Source organism: Amblyomma mixtum, chromosome 1 (genome assembly GCF_055824585.1).
Source record: "Amblyomma mixtum isolate Tamu chromosome 1, ASM5582458v1, whole genome shotgun sequence".
In the NCBI taxonomy this organism is placed as follows: Eukaryota; Metazoa; Arthropoda; class Arachnida; order Ixodida; family Ixodidae; genus Amblyomma; species Amblyomma mixtum.
The window spans coordinates 300,188,019-300,209,128 of NC_143012.1; the positions used below are offsets into that span (position 1 = coordinate 300,188,019).

The following is a 21,110-nucleotide window of genomic DNA, read 5'->3' on the forward strand; positions in this document are numbered from 1 at the left end:
AGATGCTGCGGGTGGTCGTGAGAACACGCTGCGTAACGAAGGGGCTCTGGTCTAATTTAGAGCACCTGGAGTTGTTTAACGCTCGCCTGAATCCCGTCGCCGCATTCTTTGAAGCGGCGCGATTACAAACGCACGCACTTGCGCGCGTATTCCAAACGAGTCGAGAGCCTTTCGCCTCGTCGTTAGTTATAACTTAAGGCGCGCAAAGCCCGCGCGTCGTCGTCTTGTAGCAGCGCAGCCGCTTTGGTGCGCACGTTTTTCCCGGCTGGTCTCTCTCTAAGCGGCCTTCAGCAAATCCACCAGCTTGCGTCGTCTGGCTGAAGGTTTGCACATACCTGCCGGTGGCTGTGGCGTTACGCTTCTGTGCGTAAGTGCGGAAAGGTAGCTTCCACTGTGGGATACTTCATAACATAAGAGACGTAACACGCACGCACGCACGCACGCAAAGCACGTACGCACGCATGCACGCACGCACGCGCTGTGCTGGAAAAACGCGGACGAAAGCACAAAGAAATGCGTGCATATTCACGTCGAAACAGCGATACTGCTTCTAAAAACAGAACGCACCACGCGAAATTTCACACGTGAGCTTTCCCACATACACACATATAAGGGTTGACTAAAACGAGATGATGGCAGAGGTCGAATGGAGGAGCACCATGGGTGCAGGTATTAGCTATGAAACACAAGGAAGGATTAAACACACACACACACACTCTTACATTCCATCTCTTTCTTTTACACACAGACTCTCTCTCTCTCCGGTGGTCTCTGGAATGTCCCAAAGGCATTTTAAGTGTTCTTAAGTATTCTGAGGATATAAGAAAGTGTGGTCCGAAGCGTCCGTTGAGAGCCGATGTAATATATCGAGGCTGTCTTCTTTTTCCTTCTTCAGGGCCAATTTGGACATCGGAGGTGTTCTAGGGTTGGGCATGCGAATGCTTCGTATTCAAAAATGCCGCTGCCGTTCTCGGCCATCGACCCCGTAGCCGCCGCCTGGCCGATTCGCAGATCGCCTTCGGGGCGTCGATACCAAAAACCCTCCGCTGACCGCCGCGGTCCGATGCCTCGCAGGGTCGTTGCGCGCAGCGCCGCTTACTTCTCCGAAGCCTTGCGCGGGGGTTGCCGACTGCGCTCGTGCCTTATTCAAATGGCGCCACCGCTGGAGGAGCTTCCGGCCGCGCCGAGGGACGCTTTTTCTTACTCGTCCGAGGCTGCGGACCAAGGACGTTCACCGCCCTCGGGCGAGTGCTGGCGGTGTGTGCCTGCCTTCGCCCTTTGTGCGCATATACTATACAGTATACATCACTGCCGACCGCAACACAGCGGCGGATGCGCGGGCAATGGGGTGGGGAGTTGGGGATGGACGCACTTCGGGAAATTGGTTCACCGGGTGTCTTTCCCACACGGCATTCCCCCTCCTCTTCCACCGCAGTTTGCCAAGGGCTCCTTTTCCCTTCTGTGTTTTTTTCCCTTGTCGCCCGTTTTCTTTTTCTTTCTTTCTTTCTTTCTTTCTTTCTTTCTTTCTTTCTTTCTTTCTTTCTTTCTTTCTTTCTTTCTTTCTTTCTTTCTTTCTTTCTTTCTTTCTTTCTTTCTTTCTTTCTCTCTTTCTTTTCTGCTGAGCATGCACAGAGTGAGCCAGCATGTGGTCGCCCCCTTTTGTCGCGTCTCCCTGTTTTGTTTTTTTCACTGCTTCTCGTTTTCCCCTTTGTTGTTTCAGTTATTCCAACGTTCTCCTCCTGTTCAGTGCCCCCATACTGAACAAGCCAGGCCTCTCTCCCTGTCTGTGACGCTTCTAGAATACACGACACCCCCACGAAGCCCCGTTGTGGTGCTTAGCGGTACGCGTTATTGCCACTTGCACTTTCTTCTCGCGCGGTTCGTGACGGCGGCGTTCTCTTCCTAAATGCCCAGGTGACTCGCACGCTCGCCCCGCTTGCGTATGGAATGGCGGGTGCAATGTACAATGATTTTTTTACTGGTCTGACTAGAAAAGCGTGACACCTCTGCCGACAACCTTTTGTCGACATCGATGAGGCATTAAAGGGCCACTGACCAGGGTCCGGACATTTTTGAAAAACAAGCCCACTGCATAGATGAGGCATCGAAGATAACCTCTGCAAAATACTAGAGCCATGCGCGCCCCGAAAAGCTGCGAAAATTCAAATCAAAGCCCGTTCGTTCTTTCCTTCCTTCAAAAACGGGCCCGGCCCACTACTCTGCACCCCGCTGACGTCAAGGGGGGCTACTTTCGCTAAAGGCACTCCATTGGTGCATCGTTCTGACTGACGGGAGAAGGTTGGGCGTAGCCTTGGCGTCGCGTCGTCTGCACAACGCTTTCCGCAGCGCCTTCTGTTCTGGCTCATGCCTACAAACCCGCATGAAGGAACAAAAAAAAAAAAACTGCGGAGGGAGCGTGCGGCGACAGCCTTGAACCCTAGCCATAAAAAGTAAAAAAACAGTAAAACTGAGGGAGTTGGCTCGCCCCCCCCCCCCCCCCCCCCCCCCCGCCGTGATCCCGTCACGAGACGCTCTGCGTGCGCGCTCCCTTCTCAGTTTCTTTTCTTCTATGCGAGCCCCCCAAAACAAGGTTTTAATTAGTAGTGCAGCAGAGCCTTTCCCTCGCTCGCCCACTTTACCGCTCCGCACACATACCGCTTATCTTTCGTGCATCTTGCGTACGCCTTGACTCCAATGAATGACATATGCTTTGGAGCGGAGAAAAGACACAAACACACAGAACACAAACACGCATGGAGAAAAGCAAACGGGCGGTTGCCGGGTCCGCGCTTCGCCGTGTGTTTCGAACACAACCGACTTCCGCCCCTCCGCTCGTGAAACGGTGGGGAGGCCTAAAAGAAAATGAAAAGGTGGCTCGTTAACTGGGAATGACAAACAGATGTATGAAAGGATGCGCTCGCTAACAAGTCTAGGTGGTCGAGCCGATCGCGCCTCTCGATCGTTCAGTGTGCGGAGAAAATGCAAAAACCAAGAAAAGAATTCTATTGAAGGCGGGGCCATGACGTCGCCCTGTGACGCACTCCACAGACACCACGCCTCCGGCTTACACCGGAGAACGAAGGGGTGATTTTGCCTTGCCGAGCCTACTCGACGAGGAGCGGGAGAGAAGAATTTCGAGGAGGGAATGGAAGGAGAGGAGGCTCGCTCAAAGTGAGGTAGAGAGTGTCTGCTGGCCGCGGGTGGGCAGGGGGCTTAAAGGCTTTCGCCTTAATAAATGCGCACAGTGGGAAGCGAAGGCTCATGTTTCCTTCAAGACGGGCTCACTGATCAATTATACTTGCGGTGCCACCACTGCTATGCCACGACAAGTCGGAGTGCAACTTGCGCAGCTGACAGGACTCATGCTTTACGGTTACTAAAGGGAGCTCATGTGTCACCTTCAGCCCTCTTCACGTAGACAATTGTATTCTGTCTGAATTTCAATAAATTTCAAATTTCAAATTCAGCTTAACCAAAGTTAAAAATTAATGTAAGATTTGCTCGGACTGGGCTTGCCGTGCGTAGAACGGGTAGCCGCTGGTCTGGTAACATATTTGACACCAAAGAATAACGTAGTCGGTGGTGTCATACATGTATAATGTGAAAAATTACGAGAATAATGCAGTTTATGGGATAGAATGGCGACTGCTGTGCTACACAGGGGTGTCTGCAGATTGGTGGGACAGGCTTTTGTCCTCTGCACATATATTGATATCTAATGATAATGGTCGTCCCCCCCCCCCCCCCCCTCTCCGCCTCCAAAGGTGTCACAAGTGTGCTAGGACTCACGTTTTGCAAGTCACTAGGTGGGAAATCCTTGTCAACCGTTCTTTGATGTGTGTAGTGTACTCCATTTTATTTCTTTTTTTTTCTCTTTTATTTTAAGCGTTCTGATTGCAAACATGCTTCTCAATTGGTGAGCCAGTGAATATGTATTTAACTCGGCAATTTTTTGGTTTGTATTTTACAGAAGCACTGCTTTCAACCACAGAGACGTAGCAGCTCATCACGGCAGTTTTCATCTCTACCTCCAGACGTCTAAGCTACTGTCCTGAGAAGGTAAGGACATTTCATCATTTCATCGTGTTCCTATCAGCTTAGTTTAGTTTCGCCGTTCTTGAGTTCATTTGACTAAGAGTATTCATAAATCATATTTTCCTTGCCAGTTTTCCACTCCGGTGGTTTTTCGTTATGAACAGGCGTCTGAATTTTTTCGTGTTGCGGAAATAACGGGGTCGTAATCAACTGCGTATATTAGAGACCAAGATTATTCGCGGAAAAGAAAGAGGGAAGCTTCCGTTAGTCCGGACAATGCGGCAATGCTATTCCGGTTTTAATACATCTTTATTTATTTTGCCCTTCGCCACTGCCTCCAGCGACGTCATGTCGTAGCCATCCTCGGCGTCGCGGGTGGTACGTGTCGAATAGAATCGAATTGAAAGCATCGTCCAACCTCCGGGCAGTTTTTCTTCCTTAATCCTGGCGGGCCTTCAGAAATTTGATTTGGGCAGCCATGCATGTTCCAAGTACAAGCCGGGAAGCGGGAGACGAAATGCACTGTTCGGTGAAGACAAAGGAATGAATTAACGATACATGAACACAGTCTACGCAGTTCGCAGGGTTCTCATTCTTGCGTTTCGCACGGCTTTTTGCGAAGCAGCAAACCGCCTGCTAAAATTTCAAAGACAACCTCTTTCGGACCAAACGGGTCCTTTCGCATCTGTCGATTAACTAAGTTCAGCGTTGATACATTGCGAAGTTTCTCTCTGAAAGCCCGTTCTCCAGAACCCTTCGAACACTCACGCGATTGAGCCGTCAGCGCGCTATCCGGAGAGCGTATCGGTCAGCGACACCAAGGACATCGCCGATGATTGCGCCTTTTGAAAGACGCGGCATTCACTCTCCGCACTAAGCACGTGCTGAACGCAAGCACGCATGCTCTATACGGCCCGATTGTTCGCGCCGGGTCGTGAACGGAGGCCGCTGTAGTCAGCGCGACGTGAGGCGACTTTCGTGCCTTCGGTCAGAAGCGGTGGACACTTTTGATCGATAAAATGCACTTTTTGGAGTCTTCACACACACACGGGCGTGCGTGCATGCATGCATACCGAGACGACCGAAAGGAAAACAGGCAGGCGACCAGGAGCACGGGGTATACATTCCAAACACACCATGCCCCCTTCCCCTCCGTCCTTTCTCTCTCTCTACGACGGAAGCGGTGCACAGGGTTAAGGCAGCGAACAGAAGCGCCCCAAAACGCCGCGGGAAGGGGACTTTTTCGCCAGAAGAGTTTGGCGGCCTCCGCCGATCCTACAGGGGGCCCCGATCGCGAGCGCGCGAATTGCATGCCGGGGGTTCGTAGGCGGCACGTGCTCCGAATGCCCGGCGAGGTTTAGGCCCAGCGTCGTCGCCGCCGTAGCCGTCGTTCCTCCGTATATAAGGTCGCCGGGGCTTTTTTCGAAGCGGCCGAGCGAGCGACGAAAGCGGCGCAACGCTGTTGACGAGCGCCGTGGTCCAACTCCGCCTCCTTTTCCACTCCTCCGTCGCCGCTCGTATATAGGCAATGGGAAGCTGGAACGGCTGCGACCGTGCTCTGAATATTGGCCGCGCTTTGTGTTCGCCCCGGCAGACGAGGCAAGCAGCCAGCGGGCTGTGCTGTAGCTTGTTTGACCGGCCGCTTCCGGCGCTGCTGTGGCTCGTGGTGGTGGGCGAGGTTGTTGCGGCGCCTGCCGGAACTGTCTCGCCCTGCTACTTTGCTTGTCGGCAATGAACGCGGAATTATGAACGCGCCGATGAATACCGATAGTCGGGTACGTTCACCGTGCGCCCGGTCACTGCCTTTTTTTTTTTTTTCGTGGAGGAAGAAATGAGGAAAGGGAGCGGCGTGAAGGCAGGCAACAGCTACCCCCCGCATCTCGTTGCGGCTCTTCTTTCAGCGTTGGTCGTTAGAGGCTGTTCACCTGAGCTTTTTTCGGCGAAACAGGCGGAGAAGACGACGCCGAGTTCGGGTTTCACATCTAAACCCACTCACTATATAGTGTTCGCTCAGTAATTGCAGAAGGTAGAATTTCTGGGTTTTATCAAAGACGCGAGCTCAGGTTTCTAAAGGTCTCGAGCCCACGCTCGCGCTGCCTTCTTGAAATGTTACAGTTAAGAATTCAAGGGAACAAAGGTTACACATCGTTTAAAATTATGGGGCAATATCTATACGGCTGGAGTTTCTGACGAGCTCTCCTCTTGCCTCTGCCACGGAGCTATTTCTTAGAAACCCTTGGCTGTATTCTGTTCTCTATAGTCAGCAAACGTTGGATTTTGACCTTCTTTCTCGTCTTGTATTACTTCTCTCTTTCGTTGAAAACAGAACTCAATCCTTGCTTCAGAGCGAAATGTTCAATTAAAAGTGGACTCTTTCCTGTGGTAGGGCAAAATTCCTGCCCCGTTTTTTAGTCTCTTCTCTTAAAAAGCGGCGTCATTCCCTATAATCTACATCATGCTGGAGAAAGAAAGGTACACGGGTCTGAAGTCGGTTTCAGACGGATGAAACGGAGAAAAATGGCATCGTATGAAGGAAAATTTATGAGTGCTACGCAAGAATTCACTTTTACCTTGCCCTTGCACCTGCTAGCGACCTTGCACCTGCTAACGTGCTAGCAGGTGTAAGGTCGTTATGAAACGTCGTCATGAAACCACATGAAGGCTCAGCCTGATTTAAGATGCCTCATTTCGTTTCCTCCAACTGCAGTGATTCAAATTCTGTTTCAAGTTTAACTTGGTCCGGCTGAAATTTAAGGCAGAAAGCTGGGCTAGTTGGTGTTTGGATTGGGAAGACATAGTAGTAAAAATCTTTGAAAATCTTTTCTACTCAATTCCCGAAAAAGATATTTTAATCACAGTGAAGGAGAGCATAGAAACTAAAGGCACTGTAGGCTTTCAAAATGACGTAGGAGTCTCTCTGGAAAATTTTTTATCGCTTTTAGAATTTTATCTTTCTGGTATCTTTGCTAATTTTGAGGGCGGGAAATTTGTTCAGCGCGAGGGGTCTCCATAGGCTCGTGCATCGCCCCGGTGCTTAGTGAACTGTTTTTAGCGAGTTTGGACAAACGCATTGAAGCGCGCCTCAATGACAACAAGATTTTACGAATTTTTAGATATTCAGATGATGTTCTCGAGAATAAAGTCAGTTGATGTCTAGCGCCTGTGTTGTCTTTGTCTACCCTGTCGTCCTTGTTTTTTAGCGCCCCTACTATGTCCTCTCAATCCGGCTGGAATATTTCTATATTGCGTGCGAGATAAACCCTTTGAGTAGAGTAGTTTAATAAAGGTAGCTATTAAAGATCTGTTGCACGTCCAATACTGTGCTCTTTGTTGGAGCTTTCTCTGGGTTCTCATGCACCACGCGCAGAGACGCTTAGCGACACGCACACCTGCACCCGCGAATTCCTTAAAGTCCCAAACAAGACCACCAAGTTGAGACACAAAGCGCACGCTCGCACGCGGGTCGTAGTCCCCTCCTCGTTGTTTTACAGTCTCCTTTGTGATCGACCGCGTTTCAGTGATCGACGAGCGCAGAAAGCTCTATTAACTCCCCTTTCAGCCCTCGCCGCGCCGTGTCTCCTCCCATTCGAGATGCTTGCCCGTGTTTACACGTAAATGAAGCTACTCAGGAAAAGGAGGTATTGCGCCGCCCATCTCAGGGTCGCGACATGCGCAGGCAGGATATCGAGGACGTAAAGCGCCTGCCTTTGTTCTCGAGCTGAACCCCAGCCGTGTACGTTCTAGCTGAAGTCACCGTAGGCGCGTAAATTTAGGAACTAGGGGATCGATATAACGCGCGCTCGATGAGAAGGAAAACGGGCTTTACGCGTCACCGCTCCAGTGACGTTGTGTGTGAGCTAAGTGTAAGGCTGCTAGTTTGGTTTATACGCTTTAACGTCCCAAAACGACTGATTCCATGAGGGACGCCGTAGTGGAAAGCTCCGGATAATTTCGACCACCTGGTGTTCTGTAACGTGCACTGACATCGCACAGCACACGGGTCTCTAGCAATTTCGCCTCCATTGAAATTCCACCGTTTCGGCCGGGATCGAACCCGCGTCTTTCGGGCCAGCAGCCGAGCGCAATACCCACTCTGCCACCGCGGCGGCCGTACTGAATGGTTATACATGCTGTAATTTTTTTTTAACTTTTGGCGAAATTCGTTTGCCTCGCATTGTTATAAAAGAAGGACGTTGCACAACGTCAGCACTATCACTGGCTTGAGATGCTGCGCCGACATACAAGGAAGTTGGAACTGCAACCATTATCTTAGCCGCCTTTCAACAGCGAAGAAAAAACGTACAACAGCAGTGATTACTGTTGACAATGTATTAATAAAGCTATTGTGCAAATGATTGGAACTTAAAGTAGAACAACACTTCCTTCGGTTACCACTGAGTTACCGCGGTGTCTTTATGTAAGGCTGCATTCACGCAGTTCATCCGTAACTGTCGTGACTTGTCCAAAGAAGGGACTTCATCGTACGCGTCGACTAATATAAAGCCGCACCAAAGGTAGGAAGTTTGTACGTTTTCTGAAGGTGCGACAGCGATGCCTTTGGCCTGAACATCAGCCTAGCCCTGCTCATGACTCTTCACAGACGTCACGACAAGAACCATGCGAATTTTTCTGCTAGGTGAAAACAGAAGTTCGATATAATGTGTCAGTCGATCCTAGTTCATAAATTTCGCATTGCTTCTAATCTGTTATGCTCTTTCTCGCTAAAACCGAGAAATTCAGGAAGCTGGGCCTTTCGTCCGCTTACCTGGGTCTTAATTCATAAAGCTGTTTGCAGAGTGGAACGTTCAGTGATCGGCCGCATTGCGTATACTGCATGATGAGGTAATGTAACCTGCCGGTAAATCACTTATCAACCGCTTTACCTCCAAACAGCGCCCTGGAATGGAGAAGGCAATTCTAGCTGCACGCCACATCGCTGCTGCACGTACAAAGTGCGGGCATTATAGTCGCCAACGAATGAACCGTCTTTACCGCGACCGCTGAGTGTCTTGGGAACATTCCAAGCCGTGGTGAAGCGAATTGCTTCTGGAGGCGCTTAACAATGTGGAAGCTGCGTGAGTACTGTCGAAGCTTTTGTTCGAAAGCTTTCTTGCCCTGATAACCCTTCCTAGTCGCAACACACACCTCAAATACACTCGATGACGCGAGCTCGGAGTGTCTCATTTCGTGCGGGGCTGGCAGGTGCATACGGAGCTTTGTTTCATGCCTGCATTGTAAGAAGCCGACGTCAATAGCTCTCTGCAAGCGCTGTGCAAAGTGCATTCTCAAGCAGCGCGACTGCAACTATCTCCCTTTGTCGCTGTTTATCGCCGAACTTTGCACAACTGCGTCACAATCACCCTCGTGCGAAGAACGTCGAGTGCCGCTCCGTTCCGGAACCAGCTGTTGTTTGGCCTTTTTCCCCGAGGTGATTGAGCTTGCCATTCAGGATGCGCCGAGAGGGTGAACGCACACAAAAGGCTTGTGCCTGCACTTCGCAATACAGTGGCTGTTGCCGGTTAGCTGACGTGTCCTGTTGCCTGGCATCATTGATTTTAAGTAAGTGCCTACTGCGCGTGCAAGTTATTAAAAAAAAATTCGAAAGCGAAGTATCACCGCTGTCTTCGCAAGACCCAAGTACTTCCCAATAACAACACTTGGTTCACGAGGGGGTGAAGCGGAAATACGCGAACGAAACGACCGGAAGTGGTGTACCCAAACTGCGCGTTTTCGCCCTGTTACTGATGACGTCAGCAATCGCCGACGTCATCAGTGTATGGCTGTTCCTGCCTGGCCTCAACAGCGCTACCACCACAACTAGAGCTGCCTGCCGATTTAAGAACTGTTACGCTCTGCGATAGATACTTTGGTGCTGGCTGTTCGCTTGGAAGAGGCTTGGTTTATGGGGGTCTTAAGTCCCAAAGCGTCTCAGGCTATGAGGGACGCCGTAGTGAAGGGCTCCGGAAATTTAGATCACATGGGGTTCTTTAACGTGCACTGAAATCGCACAGTACACGGGCCTCTAGAATTTCGCCTCCATCGAAATTCGACCGGGATCGATCGAACCTGAGTCTTTCGGGTCAGTAGCCGGGCGCCGTAACCACTGAGCCACCGCGGTGGCTAAACTCGAAAGAGGATCAATGCAGATTTCTGTACCCGTTCATGTCTTCATGCTATATTTTAATTAGTCTACCATTAACACGGCCGAATACTGAATGTATCTTCAACGCGAATGGTTCTACATTTCCTTCGGTTGTGGAGGTAAGGAGCTGCTATGATGGAAGGAGGGGGAGAGGGGTGGATTGCCGTAACTCAGCTCGCATGTCTGCCATTTCTCAAATCCAAACTCGCCTGTGCGAAAAGAGCTGCTCAAAGGCTACGACGACGGCGGCTCGAACGGGCATCCTGATATCTGCCATTCTCCTTATCCGCCTTATAGCGCCGCGTGAGTCAGCTTGGAAGTTCCTATCCGCAGTTTCTCACCGAGGTGGAAGTTTCCAAGAAAAACAGAAGCGCGTGGGAAAAAAAAAAAAATAAAGGCGCAGAAGTGGGCAGCATGAATGCGGTAACCGGCGCTATTTCGTCCGCCATGCAAATGTACCACTGCACAGTTGTAAATATTGAAGGAGGAGGAGAAGGAGGTAGAAGAGGAAAGTCAGGGAGGTTAACCGAAAAATAATCGGTTTGCTACCCTACACAGGGGTAAGGGGTGAGGGGATAAAAAAAATGAAAGAGAAAACAGAGTAGCAGAAAATTAGTCACTACGAAAAGTCAGCGTTCGTTAAAGTCACAGCCTATCATGCAGGCCAGAAGTTCGCAAGAAGCGGAACAGTGCCTTGGAGGCCTTCACCGCCGACGATCGCCGCGGCCAGTGGCCGAGAATCTTCATTTCCGTCAGTGGGCGTGGATCTGGACGCTCCAGCGCACGGCTGAGAGACTGCCTTTCGGCGCTGTAGGCAGGGCAGTCACAGAGAATGTGGGATATAGTCTCGTCATACCCACAGATGGCACATGCAGGGCTATCAGCCATACCGATACATTAAAGAGGGTAGATACGGTCCCAGGGTGCTAAGCTCGTCAGCATGTTGATTTGCACAGAGCACTGGAGGCCCTTTAGCGCAGAATTTCACGGCCAGACAAAACGAACAACACCAACAACGAAAATCCTTCACCCAGAGCCGTTTCCATTCATCGGTAACAAACTCGCCTCTGCGAAAAGAGCTGCTACGACGGCGGCGGCTCGAACGGGCATCCTGATCTGCCATTCTCCTTATCCGCCTTATAGCGCCGCGTGAGTCAGCTTGGAAGTTCCTATCCGCAGTTTCTCGCCGAGGTGCCAGTTTCCAAGAAAAACAGAAGCGCGTGGGGAAAAAAAAAAAAAAAAAGACGCAGAAGTGGGCAGCATGCAAAGAGGAGGTGGCCGGAGGAAGCGGCCTCTCGCGGTAATCCGATCTCCGCGGCGCTCTCCTTTCACTGGCGCGAGCGACGGCGCTCCTATCTATCGCCGGCCTGGGCCGGGACGATAAGGGCCGATGAATGCGCCCCCGCCGCTGCCCTGGCCCTACCGAGGACTGACGGGCCTTGGTCCGGCTGCTTGCCAATTGTTGTGTGTGTGTTCGGCCGCCATGAGTCAGTGTGTATCGCGGACGCGTTCCTGCGAAGATGTGTCACGAGTTTAAGCCGCCCGCCGCCGCCCTGTGGTCTTCTTGCCTTCTTCATCCACCCCCTCGACCGGCTCCGCGCGCAACTTCGCTTCATCTTTCCTGACTCCCACCTCGCAGCGCCTTGACGGCTCTTTCGGCGCCGCTCATTTGAAACGACGGAATCGCGAGGCCTGAGCGCGGACGGCGGACACGATCGAGCTTAACGGCTGCCCGCAATCGGCACGCCCTTATCGGCCTTCCTGCTGTATCGGCCGTTGTCGAGCCTGACGCGGTCTCACAGCCCCCCTTTTTTTCCTTGTTCTTATCCTTCTCTCGACGTTTGTGTCTCCCTCGGAAACTCTGCGCAAACAGCTACACCCGTCGGGTTCGCGAGAGCCGTCTTTCGCTTGTCTTGCGCTCTCAGCAACGTTGGTGCCCGCGGTCCGCCGAGCAAAAGAATGTGTGGCAGCGCCGTCGGTTGATTGCGTTTGTGTGCCTATCCCCTTCTCTGGGCCGTTCATCTTACCGTACCATACTGGTGTAGTGACTGAAGACGCCCTCGAGTCCTATCGTCCCTGTGCCTGAGTGGATAACACTTCTTCCAGGTAAGCGACTACAGGTTCGCCGATCAGCCACTGGCCGTACCTAGTTCCCTTCTGTTGGTAACTGAACCATTTTAAGTATACGTGCCATTCCCTGCTTCAGACGTCTTACAGGAGAGGTTTATTTATTCGGGAATTAGGCGCGCTTTTTTAGATACTTGTCTATGTTGACCATTTGATAAACACCTTCAGTCGTAATTGGGCGGTAGGCACCCTCTCATCTGATTGAAAAGAGCAATTGAGGTGCTTCATGGCAGCAACATGAAAAGCAGTTGCCTTAATGTACGGTTAAGGAGATTTTCGCTGAGGTTTTATTTAGATAATCGCATTTTTTCTGCCCTTTATAAATGTCGTCGAATAAAACTGAATACGCGTGAGATAAGAAACGCATTACTCATTACAAATGCAAACGTGGTGAGCAAGAGATGAGAAATGCAAGCACCCTCTACCAGCGACAGCGCAAGACAGTAGAGATAGCAGATAGTGCCTGGCGCTTTCTTCGTTTCGTCACTTATCGTGGAGGCGACGAAAACATGACGAAGTTGTGTTATTTTTTCAACCACCAGTGGTCCACGGGATAGCCTGAGCCAAATTATTTGGCGCTCATGACACTTGTGCATTCAGCTTGAAACAGTTGTCCGCGTTTGTACCAGGTTATCTGTAGACTAGAAAACTCTGAAAGCTGGAAGCACGGAGAAAAAAGAAGGGGGTTAAAATGCCTACTGCTAACTCATTCCTGTGAGCTTACCATATGTTCTTATTACGGTCTTATTTTAGTTCACTGCGGCCGTTGCAACCAGTCCGCAATACTGGATAAAATTGTGTCGACATTACTATCGCGGCAATTCGGCTTAAATTTCGTGGTTGCATTTTTACTAGAAAACACTCACTCAAGGTATTGCAGAGAAAGCAGCGATTAGTTTCATTAGTTAAAAGTAACGAGGTTCGTTCGCTTTGATCAGTTCCTCCTTTTTCTGTCACTCCAGCTCGCCCTGTCTACGGCTGAAGCTTCATCGCTTATCGTGCCATCTGTGACAAAATATTCCCACTGATATCATGCGTGGACGCCTATATGTCAATGCCCCTTCACACTGTTGGTAAAGATTGTTCAAAGTAATCCTCTTCGCTTCGCAGCACAGTAACGAGGTTGTTAGATCCCAGTTACATGCATACAATAAGGGGTGGGATATACAAAGCTCTTTTCGCCTTCATGCGTCAACAGTCGGTGCATGACTGGCTGTCCCCTTAGCTACCGTCCCGCTAACGGTCGTCATTGGCTGGCGCACTGACCACTCGCGGTGCATATGGTCTCCTTCATCGCCATCGGAGGTGGGCGAGGCGATCGCCGGCGCTGAAGGCCTATCAGGCGTTGTTTCGTTTTCTGCCGCGCTTGCGCGATTGGCTGTACAACTCTGACGTACTACGGCAAGTCATTTCTATACTGCGTTTTTAACTGAGCTCTCCTTCCCCTGCATATCCCCCTAATTCCTCTTCCCAGTGCAGGATAGCAAACTCCTCCCCGCCTTTCCACCCCATCCTCTCTCGTAACTCTTTCTCCTCCTTTTGCTGACGAACGTTGTTAGTGGCATACGAGAATGGGACATGAATATGAAGGGGAGATTTTTTTTTTTGTTGTTGTTCCAAGTAATGGCGCAGAGTGAAGTCACTGATTTCACTTTAGGTTCGCCATATACCGAGGTACGGTAATCAACAAAGGGAGTTCCTGCTATGCAGGGAATGCCGCTGTGTGGTAACGTCATCGGCGCGTCCCATTACAGTAACGCCTCTGCAGCCAGCCGCGCCACTTCAAACGGCGCGCTATAGGATTCGCGTGAACGCCGCAGCCAAATGCCGTGCGGCGAAGTTTTAAATGGGCTCCCTGAGCGCGCTTCCGCCGAGAAATTTAAATATTGCTTCGTGGAACAGCGAGGAAGAAAAAAAAAACAATTATGGCCTCAAGCGGGACATTAAAAGGGAAGTTAGAAATGCGGTCGCGAAGCACTGCGCAGGGAAGGAAACAAAGTTGCTTACTCGGTCATTCCAGCGATGTGCTAAGTTTTTTTCTACTCACTCTCTGAACACAAATCCGGCGCGTCATTTCGGAATCTCAGTCAATCGCGTGTCCTGGCCAGACAGAGGCATGACTTTGTCGAACCAAGTAATAACGGAGTTGTGCACGCCGGGAACAGAAGCAAGAAAGTGGGAATAAAGGGAAAGAGGGTTTGGTGGAGAAGAGTTTACGTCGGAAAGAGAATTCGAGTTGTGCATAAATGAGACGAAAAACGCTGTTGTCGGTTCCGAGAGGGAGCGAGTAACTGCATGAATAAAGGGGCGGACGTCCCAGAAGAACTTCATTTCTTTCCCGACCGCGGCGTCTCCATCGCATTCCTCTTCCCGCTGGCTTCTTCGGTCGTTCGTTCAAGAGGCTCGCGGCGAAAATTATGGCTGGGGCCCGTTATTCCGCCTGCGCATTTCAACTGAGAGTTTCAGCGGGGGCTTTTAGCGTAGGTTCAAAGGAGCGACAGCGGCGACGGCTTCATGGAATTACCTCTTCGCGAATTCGCGCCGCCCCGTTCGTCTCTCGCCCGACAGTAGCTATTCTTTTGTTTTTGCTCTGCGCAGTTGAATTCTCTCGAGCAGCGCATATGTACGCCTTTTTGGAGTTTTCTCAGCCTTTTGCTTACTCCACTGTCGTCCGTATTTATTTATCTTTTTTTTTAGACGCGGAAGTCCCGAGTGTCCCTAAATGTTTGAATCCCGAGCGGAATTCCATTACGTCAAGCAGCTGGCTCTCTCTGTACGGTCAGAAGGCGGCTTTTGACAGCCGTTGTATTTTTGCGCGCGCTGAACTGAGTTGGACGGGGAGGCGTCGGTTTCGAATCCAGTTCAATAGCGACCCCGCTTGCTCATTGGAACTTGTAGCCGCGAAGGAGGCTCCTTGGCTGGCTTCGTCCTTTTTTTGTTTGTTTTTCTTTCGTGGGCCTTGGACTTCAAACACTCACCTCTATTGGACGAGCTTTCTAAGCGGCAACCTTCCATGGAAGTTTCCGTATAACTAAATTTTTCTTCCTATAGAACGAGACACGTACGTTAATGTGCGCGTAAAAAAAGAATATAGCTTTCTGAACTTCATTAACAATGTTCCTCACTGACCCTGATTCCTTTTTTTTATTTTTACGTTTCGTTTGCACGGCGCCGTGTAACCGGGAAAAAAAAAAGGTTATTGATGTCTGACCCTTTGATGACGGCCCGTACCGTGGCGGGTATGTCGTCGCGATTGCTATGAGCGATGCAAATTGACGAGGACGGAACAGCAAACGAAACCCGGCCATCCGTCTTCTTGTGCCCCCATCGAGGACAGGTTCTGGTCATGGTTTGACTAGCACGAGTGAACGTAACGAGTTCGTGGCTAATGAATTCTCTTTTCGAGCCGCACGCGGTGTGTCGTGCGTCTATAGAGACTGTGCCGACGGGGACGTTCAATTCGACAGTTGAAGGTAAACAGTGTTCGATTCCGGTATGCTAATCAGAGAAGACCCAATGAAAGGCACGCGCAGGTGACGACGTAGGGCCGACTTATTAAAGGGCTATCTTTTATGATACCGTGTGGCTGAAGTTGCGAAGCTCTCGCGTACCACCACTCTGTCTCAAAGACACTGCGCAACAATGTTAGAGCTAAAACCGCTCGGGGCCAGGATTCGCAAATGTGTTTTGCGAGTATACAAAACGTTTCGTGATTAGCCGTAGTAATAATAGGATGTATTATGTCATGTCGTTTCTTATCGAAAAACTAGCCAGTTGAGGGGGCGCCGGTCTATCGTAAACAGCTCTCATTTGCGAAGAGCTTTGTTGACGAGCCCTGCGATTCGCTTAAGCCAGGTTTCGCGTCGGCGCCACTGCATGATTGTATTGGGGCAGGTTGTAGAGCTGCATGTCGGGCTGTGCAGCGTGAATTACGTCACCTCGCCTAACGATGTCTAGCTGAAAACCGCCGCGGTTTTTGTTTCGCAAATGAGCGGAACAGCACTCCGGGTTCTGTTCGTCCCATCCGGTGCAAATGAAGGGTTTTGTCGATTCCTCAAGACGCGTTCGCAAGACTTCTCGTAAGTGATTAGAGCATATAATTGGGCGAGTCGGTTAATATGCGTTGTGGAAAAAAGTGCGTGAAGACGACGACAGGACGAAGAACCACGCGGACGAGCGCTAACTCTCAACTGAAAAGTTATTCCTGAAAGTACAGGCGTTAATAGAAAGCCATGAAAAGACTGAACAAAGAAAAGAACAGCGAAGCAGCAGTCGTCACCAGAAAATGTTTCCCAACCAGCAGCACCAAAAAAAAAAAAAAAAGGGAACGTAAGCAACACAGCTCAGTTATTTCGCTGATAACCCAATTTCGACGCTAAAAACTCGAATTCTATGTAGGTCAACGCCACCGAAGGTAGACTGATAACGATTCTCTGGCATATTCGCATGTGGAAGGCTCCCGTCACTTCACTGACTAATTGATTTCGGTGTCTGAAAAGAATCGTCACATTTGCAAACAAAGCTGTGCATTTTTTTACTTTTTCTTTGTGTCGTTGATCCCGCAAGTGCGGCAGTGCTTCGGCAGATTATTGAGTCCCCGTCTAGAAATCTGCTGTGTTCCCATTAACATCTCGTTTATACACTGGCCGGTTTTTCCGATGTACAGGTGCGGGCGAAAGTAAACGGAGCACGCAACTGTCTTCGAATATTTTTCACGCGTCACCTAATTGAAATTTCGAGCAGTGATACGCGCATGCTGGTAGAGGAGGTTGGTGGGCTTTCTTGTAGACAAACAACGCTTCTTCATTACCAATGGAGAAAGCGTGATTGTACTTCGAACGCAATAGCGTGCTCCGTTTGCTTATGGCCGCGCCTGTACGTAGCACCACATGAAAACGGCAACTTGTAGACTACCCCGACGCTGCACCCGTTTCTTTTTCTGTTCCTTTTCCCGCCATCATCCTGCTGCCTCCGCACCTTAGAACATATTTCGACCAATTATAAGGGAGCACAAAGGACTACTGGGACGTTTTATCACCTTGCAACATTTTTAAGCACATGCGACATTCTATGTACATACAGCACCGTTGCAAACCTTCGCCGTTCCCTAGCCAAGTTGCTTGGCCTGGACCCAGCCTTGACTCACCTAACCAACTTGCCGCAAGCCCGTACGATCGTCTGGCTGCGGTATCCACTGCCACTAAGTCTGTCTACCTGCGCACGTACACTCCCTTGCAAGGCGTGAAGACAGGATTTCGTAATCGAAGCTTTGATGCACGAAATGGAAATACCCTTCTTATTGACCTTGGAGTGACCAGAGGAGTAGTCAAGTAATGGTTTTTTTAGACCTGGGATGGTACGTCCAACAAAAGCAACGGGAGCAGACCGATAACAATAACTCTAGAAAGAGAAGGGCTCTGTCTTTGAGGACGTCTACAGTAAAATTAATACCCTCTTTGTTTTCCTTAAACACCTTACAGACGTCTGTTACACTGTGGTTGAGGTTAGATCCAAAATAAAACACGAGGTAGTCGTCCACACTACAAATTTCCAGGTCGAGCCCTCCCCCTGAGTTGTGTTCTATACATCTACCTTCATCTTCTACATCAACCTTACGTTCTATCCTATGACCGTTGAACCGAGATAAGAAAACAATTTCTAGAAAGGACCCGACCGAAACACCACCCCTAGTGCCCGCTTCGATGACTGCGATGCCACCGACTTCAGAAGACTTAGCAGTCATCAAATCGGCATGCTGAAAGACTGTACAGCGGGGCAGAGCTTAGACATTACAGTGTATGAAATGTAGCAGGAGGGCTTTTTTTTTTGTTGTTGGTGTTACGACAAAGTGCTGAACGTCCAATAAAGCTTCCCATGCTTCAAATTGTTGCCCGCTCTGTTTTGGCTTCTGTTCTGTGTAAAGGGTCCACCGGGAGGTAAGCAAAAAATGAAAGAAAAAATGATGTTTGATTTGCATAGTTATGCCAAATGCGAATTACATGCGCTAGCAGTTCGATTTTCACTTCGGTTTCGCTGTTCAGATCCAGTGTTCACGGATGGTTGTTGTTCGGATAGGTACAATGGTTTAGTGTCCACATATGCTGAATTGGTCATTCTCTATATTCATAGATCCCTGGGAGTCTTCCTACCACTCCTGACGCAGTGGCGCAGCTGTCAAGCGATGCGCCACTGCTTTTTTATGGCAGGTGCGGTCATCTGTGGGACTAGGGTAGCTGGGGTTGAGTGGAGATTCAAGTTGCTCTTCCCAAGCAGCCTCTCACGAATAATTTAGCTGCAGCCCGATGCAGTTCTGGCTTCAGCAGACAGGCAGACTGACAGACAAAAACACAACGGCTAAATGCGGGCAATGGCCACTATAAGTATTTGCGCAAAAAAAAAAAAAATGTGAACTGAGCTCCACCATCGGCCTGCCCATGCTCTTGTATTTCTTGATCTTTTTCTTCTGATAGTTGGCGTATTGATTTCGGTCTCTCTTGCCTCGTGTTTGGTAAATGCGCTCGTTTGTAATCTTCTTTGTTCGCTATGTTTGGTCTGTCTTTTTTCTTTCGATATCTTGCTGTGCGCTGAAAACGATAAAGCTTTAGACAAGTTTCCACTCAAGGCATTGTGAAATGAGCAACTGGGCTTGAAGCTTCTCATCGTAGCACCGCATAGCCCTAAACACAGACCTATACGTTTCCTTGTGCCGCATATTTTCTTGTTTTAGCTGTAATGACCGAATCACTTAGCTCAGAGGCCCGCTTCCAAGCGTCTCTTCAAAATGCAGAGGTAACTGGAAGCTGTTGTCAGGCCTTAAGTTCATATCCTCCTCCTTAAGCAAGTAATTTATGAGCGCACTTTATAAAACGACTTTACTGCGCTCATTTTCCTAGGCCTACAATCTAAAATGAAAGGAGGCAGCGGGCATTTTGGATCATAGTTTTTTGCTGTCTTTTCTGGAGAGGTCATACACGTGCCTTTTAGATTCGCAATGCACGCGTTTGCTTTAAATACAGATGAATGGCGGCAAAAATTTACTTGCTTTTTTTCCATGCTCGAAATAGGTCATGATTGCCAAATATGCGCTCCAGAAAAACGAGCAATGATTGAGGGAACTGCCATTTTTTTTTTCTTTCTCTCTCTGTTTATAGCTCTTGTCTCGCGGTGAAACGGAGTCTCAAGGGAGTTAGGCAGGAAAGAAGCTCCGCAAACGGTCCCACGACTTGATCCGGGCATATAGACGTGTTTGTATTACACCAATTATCTCATCCTCCTTCACCTCAGAGGAACAAAGAAAGGGAGAGGGGGGGGGGATATACTTTATCACTTTGTGCCTGTAAGCGTGAAGAAAGCCTCGCTGTTTTCACATCCAACAGCTCAAAGCGTGAATGACGAAGCGAACAAGCAGCACTTCAATTGTAACTCGCAACCTTAGCAGTGACGTGTCCGGGGCAAATTCGCTGGACAGCAAAATTGTGATATCTCTCGCAAAATGCGCTTTGCCAGTACAAGTACCGTATATTACAGCGCCCCGTAGCCCACCTACTTCCGCAGAGAGGCTACAGATAGCAGAGGATTCGCAGTCTTCACAATATAAAAGCGGCGCGTGTGTATGTGGCGTACTGTTGTGTTGATACGCTGCTGCTGTATCAGTGATGTATACAGTATACGATAAATGATAACGAAGAAAATGAAACAAGCGACAATGTGATTAGTAATCGGCGGCTGCGACTGGAAGCGATCGTTGACTTAAGGATCTTGCATTCGATGTTGTGTCGGTTGCAGCTGCTTCCGGTGCAGATAATGGCAGCGTTGGTTACATTCTTCGTTACGCCTATTGCAAGGCGCTCTCAGATAGCTGGGCCTTGTTTAATGAATTTAGCCGTGAGTGCTTCATGGACATACCACCAGCTTCGCAGTTAAATTTTTATTTCTCTCTGCATTGTACATACACCTATCATTGTATACGTACTATCGAGGCGAAATGAAATGCTAACGGCGCAATCCAAGCACGAAATCTAAAACCGCAAAATATAATATGTAGGACAAAAAACGCTATAACCTTTACTTATCACTTTCGAGGAGTGCTCATCCCGCTTCCAAAGGGAAGATGAGCCTCGCTATTATTTAATATGTCTCTGCCATGGTCTCCTTTGGCAATACCCTTTAATTTGATACCAGTGATGCAACTGACTTCTCATTCTGGGTAAATCCCACAGCAGGTGACTTATAACGCCTGGGACATGTCAGAGGAAAGAACAAGGTGTTTTTTTTTTTACTAATTCTTCTTGCGAACTGTTCACATGCGAGATAAGAACGTGCTTTATGAGCCTCAATTTATCAAATTTCGAATCGATCAAGTTGTCTGGTCGTCTCTTAAAACACGCGAGTGGGTGCACAAAACTGGTATTGAGTGGAAATTAATGTCGAGTGTCCCGTTACTCACCTTTTAAAAATCTGAGCCGCTCGATTCTCAGTGCAAGGGCAAAATCCGTCGCTCTATCAGCACAAAAGGACAAATGGACGCTCAGCGGCGCTCGTGAGAGCGAGATAACGGCGCGCCTGGCAACCGGCCTTCCAGCGACCGCTAAGGAATCTGTCGCCCGTGGAATCCTATCGTTTCACAAACAAGTCCCGAACGGCGATCGCGTCAGGCAGAAACAAAAGAGCTCCATACACTTGAAAACGGCGCATTTCTTTCGAATGCATAGTGTGTTAGGTGTCCCACCGACGAACTTTTTGCACCGGTTCTGTCAGTCATCCCCCGCGCAGCGTTCAGACCTGGTCAGCTTCAAAAATTATCCGC

General features: G+C 49.5%; 1 protein-coding gene across 3 annotated transcripts in view; it reads left to right on the forward strand.

The window, feature by feature from the left end:
• LOC149372185 (leucine-rich repeat, immunoglobulin-like domain and transmembrane domain-containing protein 2) overlaps positions 1-21,110 on the forward strand; it is a 273,141-nt gene that overhangs the window by 167,658 nt on the left and 84,373 nt on the right. For 2 of the 3 annotated variants that reach the window (XM_089566581.1, XM_089566580.1), the window contains one exon: positions 3,971-4,059. The gene's annotated coding sequence lies outside the window, so the exon portion shown is untranslated. Of the gene's footprint in view, positions 1-3,970; positions 4,060-11,517; positions 12,284-21,110 lie in introns of those variants that run through there. The other variant, XM_089566579.1, reaches the window with a different exon arrangement.